Consider the following 6,000-nt stretch of genomic DNA (forward strand, 5'->3'; position numbering starts at 1 on the left):
GTAACAAGAAGATTGCCACCTGTCGCTTATTCCCGCTGCCCGGGACCTTCAGGTAATGGTATATATGATCAACTGCCTCTGTCATATACACTCAGTGATGAGGAGTCTCTGCATTGCTCACAAATATTATATTCGTATTATATTTTGTATGCGACGTGGTTATACTTTCACATGTACACACACACTCTCACACACACACACACACACACACACCACACACACACACCACACACACACACACACACACACACACACACACACACACACACACACACACACACACACACACACACACACACAAGTGACAAGTGAACTAAGGGAAAGAGCACAAGAAGTTAACCCAGATGTAATCGGACTCACTGAAACAAAACTCTCTGGAATCATAACGAATGCCGTGTTTCCCCAGGAGTATACAGTAATAAGGAAAGAGAGGGAAGGTAGAGGAGGAGGCGGAGTGGCCCTACTCATGAGAAGGGAATGGAGTTTTAAGGAGATGGCCATCCCGGGCTGTGAGGAGTTCAGAGACTACATAGCAGGCACCATAACAATGGGAGGACCAAGAATAGTAGTAGCAGTAATATACAACCCTCCACCAAATGACAGGAGACCCAGTCAAGAGTATGAAAACAACAACAAGGCAGTTAACACTATAATTGAGAGGGCAGCCTCTGCTGCCTGTAGAAATAGATCCCACCTGCTCATCATGGGCGACTTCAATCACGGAAAGATTGACTGGGAGAACAAGGAACCGCATGGAGGCGAGGATACGTGGAGAGCCAAACTATTGGAGGTGGTGACAAGCAACTTTTTAACGCAGCATGTCGGAGAACCCACAAGGATGAGAGGCAATGACGAACCAGCGAGACTCGACCTAGTCTTCACTCTGAACGACTCCGACATAAGAGAAATCGGTTTTGAGGACCCAGTAGGAATGAGCGACCACAGTGTACTGGTGTTTGAGTACTTGATTGAAGAAGGGTTATTGAACTCGAGGAGGGATACCGAAACCAAAAGGCTAGCATACCGAAAGGGAAACTATGAGGGGATAAGAAAATTCCTAACAGATATAGCATGGGAAACAGAGCTCAGGGGAAAGACGGCCCAAGATATGATGGATTACATCACGCAGAAGTGCAAGGACGCAGCAAACAAGTTTGTCCCAGTCCAAAAGGAAAACAGAGAAATGAAGATGAGAAACCCATGGTTTAATCAAAGATGTAGGCTAGCTAAGCAGCAAAGTAAAAGGGCATGGAGAAACTATAGGAATAACAGGACACTGGAGAGCAGAGAAAGATACCAGAATGCCAGGAATGAATATGTCAGGATGAGAAGAGAGGCAGAAAGACAATACGAAAATGACATCGCAAGCAAGGCAAAGACTCAGCCTAAATTGTTGCATAGCCACATTAGGAGAAAAACAACAGTAAAGGAACAGGTTATGAGATTAAGGATAGGGGCGGAAGGATTCACTACAAATGACAAGGAAGTGTGTGAAGAATTGAATAAGAAATTCCAGGAGGTCTTCACCTTAGAACAAGGAGAAATTCCAGAGGTAAGTGAGGGAATAGCTAACCAGGAACCACTGGAAGAGTTTGAGATTACCAGTGGGGAAGTAAGGAAGTGTTTACTAGAGTTGGACGTGACGAAGGCTATAGGCCCAGATGGAATCTCCCCTTGGGTTCTAAAGGAAGGAGCAAGAGAACTGAGCCTACCACTCTCCATAGTGTATAACAAATCACTGGCAACAGGGGAACTGCCAGATACTTGGAAAGCAGCTAACGTAGTCCCGATATACAAGAAAGGGGATAGACAGGAGGCACTGAACTACAGGCCAGTGTCCCTAACCTGCATACCATGCAAGCTGATGGAGAAGATTGTGCGAAAAAAACTAGTGGAGCATCTGGAGCGAAGGAACTTTGTAACACAGCATCAACATGGGTTCAGGGATGGCAGGTCCTGCCTCACAGGGTACTTGAATTCTACGACCAGGCAACAAAAATAAGGCAAGAAAGAGAAGGGTGGGCAGACTGCATATTTTTGGATTGTCAGAAAGCCTTTGATACAGTGCCACACAAGAGGCTAGTGCGAAAGTTGGAGATGCAGGCTGGAGTGAGAGGGAAGGTACTCCGGTGGATAGAGGAATACCTAAGCAACAGGAGACAACGAGTCTGTGTGAGGGGTGAGGTCTCTGATTGGCGAGACGTCACAAGTGGAGTCCCGCAGGGGTCAGTCCTTGGACCTATACTGTTTCTGGTATATGTAAATGATCTCCCAGAGGGTATAGATTCGTTCCTCTCAATGTTTGCCGACGATGCAAAAATTATGAGGAGGATTGAAACAGAGGATGATAGTAGGAGGCTACAAGATGACCTGGATAGACTGAGTGAATGGTCCAACAAATGGCTGTTGAAGTTCAACCCGAGTAAATGCAAAGTAATGAAACTAGGCAGTGGAAACAGGAGGCCAGGCACAGGATACAGAATAGGAGATGAAGTACTTAATGAAACAGACAGAGAGAAAGATCTAGGAGTTGATATCACACCAAACCTGTCTCCTGAAGCCCACATAAAGAGAATAACGTCTGCGGCATATGCGAGGCTGGCTAACATCAGAACGGCGTTCAGGAACCTGTGTAAGGAATCATTCAGAATCTTGTACACCACATATGTAAGACCAATCCTGGAGTATGCGGCCCCAGCATGGAGCCCGTACCTTGTCAAGCACAAGACGAAGCTGGAAAAAGTCCAAAGGTATGCTACTAGACTAGTCCCAGAACTAAGAGGCATGAGTTATGAGGAAAGGCTGCGGGAAATGCACCTCACGACACTGGAAGACAGAAGAGTAAGGGGGGACATGATCACAACCTACAAAATCCTCAGGGGAATCGACCGGGTAAACAAGGACGAACTTTTCAACACTGGTGGGACGCGAACAAGGGGACACAGGTGGAAGCTGAGTACCCAAATGAGCCACAGAGACGTTAGAAAGAACTTTTTCAGTGTCAGAGTAGTTAGCAAATGGAATGCATTAGGAAGTGATGTGGTGGAGGCTGACTCCATTCACAGTTTCAAATGTAGATATGATAGAGCCCAATAGGCTCAGGAATCTGTACACCAGTTGATTGACGGTTGAGAGGCGGGACCAAAGAGCCAGAGCTCAACCCCCGCAAGCACAATTAGGTGAGTACAATTAGGTGAGTACACACACACACAGAAATGAAGATGAGAAACCCATGGTTTAATCAAAGATGTAGACTAGCTAAGCAGCAAAGTCAAAGGGCATGGAGAAACTATAGGAATAACAGGACACTGGAGAGCAGAGAAAGATACCAGAATGCCAGGAATGAATATGTCAGGATGAGAAGAGAGGCAGAAAGACAATACGAAAATGACATCGCAAGCAAGGCAAAGACTCAGCCTAAATTGTTGCATAGTCACATCAGGAGAAAAATAACAGTAAAGGAACAGGTTATGAAATTAAGGATAGGGGCGGAAGGATTCACTACAAATGACAAGTGTGTGAGGAATTGAATAAGAAATTCCAGGAATTCTTCACCTTAGAGCAAGGAGAAATTCCAGAGGTAAGTGTGGGAATAGCTAACCAGGAACCACTGGAAGAGTTTGAGATTACCAGCGGGGAAGTAAGGAAGTGTTTACTAGAGTTGGATGTGACAAAGGCTATAGGCCCAGATGGAATCTCCCATTGGGTTCTAAAGGAAGGAGCTAGAGAACTGTGCCTACCACTCTCCATAGTGTATAACAAATCACTGACAACAGGGGAACTGCCAGATATTTGGAAAGCAGCTAACGTAGTCCCGATATACAAGAAAGGGGATAGACAGGAGGCACTGAACTACAGGCCAGTGTCCCTAACTTGCATACCATGCAAGCTGATGGAGAAGATTGTGCGAAAAAAAAACTAGTGGAGCATCTGGAGCGAAGGAACTTTGTAACACAGCATCAACATGGGTTCAGGGATGGCAGGTCCTTCCTCACAGGGTTACTCGAATTCTACGACCAGGCAAGAAAGAGAAGGGTGGGCAGACTGCATATTTTTGGATTGTCAGAAAGCCTTTGATACAGTGCCACACAAGAGGCTAGTGAGAAAGCTAGAGATGCAGGCTGGAGTGAAAGGGAAGGCACTTCATTGGATAAAGGAGTACCTAAGCAACAGGAGACAACGAGTCTGTATGAGGGGTGAGGTCTCAGATTGGCGAGACGTTGCAAGTGGAGTCCCGCAGGGGTCAGTCCTTGGACCTATACTGTTTCTGGTATATGTAAATGATCTCCCAGAGGGTATAGATTCGTTCCTCTCAATGTTTGCCGACGATGCAAAAATTATGAGGAGGATTGAAACAGAGGATGATAGTAGGAGGTTACAAGATGACCTAGACAGACTGAGTGAATGGTCCAACAAATGGCTGTTGAAGTTCAATCCGAGTAAATGCAAAGTAATGAAACTAGGCAGTGGAAACGGGAGGCCAGACACAGGATACAGAATAGGAGATGAAGTACTTAATGAAACAGACAGCGAGAAAGATCTAGGAGTTGATATCACACCAAACCTGTCTCCTGAAGCCCACATAAAGAGAATAACGTCTGCGGCATATGCGAGGCTGGCTAACATCAGAACAGCGTTCAGGAACCTGTGTAAGGAATCATTCAGAATCTTGTACACCACATATGTAAGACCAATCCTGGAGTATACGGCCCCAGCATGGAGCCCGTACCTTGTCAAGCACAAGACGAAGCTGGAAAAAGTCCAAAGGTATGCTACTAGACTAGTCCCAGAACTAAGAGGCATGAGTTATGAGGAAAGGCTGCGGGAAATGCACCTTACGACACTGGAAGACAGAAGAGTAAGGGGGGACATGATCACAACCTACAAAATTCTCAGGGGAATCAACCGGGTAAACAAGGATGAACTATTCAACACTGGCGGGACGCGAACAACGGGACACAGGTGGAAGCTTACCCAAATGAGCCACAGAGACATTAGAAAGAACTTTTTCAGTGTCAGAGTAGTTAGTAAATGGAATGCACTAGAAAGTGATGTGGTGGGGGCTGACTCTATACACAGTTTCAAATGTAGATATGACAGAGCCCAGTAGGCTCAGGAATCTGTACATCAGTTGATTGACGGTTGAGAGGCGGGACCAAAGAGCCAGAGCTCAACCCCCGCAAACACAACTAGGTGAGTACAACTAGGCGAGTACACACACACACACACGCGCGTGCGCATGCACAGGGGCTGGGTAGCTGAGTGGACAGCGCTCAGCATTCATAATCCTATGAATGCGATGGCGGAAAATGTACAACTAGGCGAGTACACACACACACACACTCGCGTGCGCATGCACAGGGGCTGGGTAGCTGAGTGGACAGCGCTCAGCATTCATAATCCTATGAATGCGATGGCGGAAACAAATGGTCAGTATTTTTAACCCTGATGCACCTGTTCACCTAGCAGTAATTAAGTACTTAGGTGAAAGACAGCTGCTACAGGCTGCTTTCTGTGTGTGTGTGTGTGTGGCTGGTTGCAACCCATCCTCCGAATTGACAGTACGTTTTAATAGTAATAGTAAAGTGTAATAAGTACATTTCCTGACTGTCATACATAGTACATAATTGCACTTATGGGGCTGTTACATTTACCTCCCCATCTAATTCTCCTCGTTTTCTGTTAAGACATTCAGAATTTTAGGATGAAGTTTTAAGTTCAGTTCGTTCAGCGTTTCAAGGCCCTAGAGCAGGCAAGCAAGGAATTGAAGACAGGGGCGAGGATACAGAAATCTTGAACAAGGAACTGGAGACACATCGAAGAGGGGAGGGGTGGAGAAAAGTCTGTGGCTCAACCACCGTGGGGTAAGAATTGCAGCTGACGCTGTGGTTTGGTGGTAGAGTGGAGTTCTCATGGTTGCTCGCTGATGTGTCTTACAGGAGGCAGGGCTTCTCGTCGCGGTGTTCTTTACAGCATTTCGTCGGTGTTTTACTGTTTACT

This window comes from Procambarus clarkii, chromosome 8, assembly GCF_040958095.1.
Source record: "Procambarus clarkii isolate CNS0578487 chromosome 8, FALCON_Pclarkii_2.0, whole genome shotgun sequence".
In the NCBI taxonomy this organism is placed as follows: Eukaryota; Metazoa; Arthropoda; class Malacostraca; order Decapoda; family Cambaridae; genus Procambarus; species Procambarus clarkii.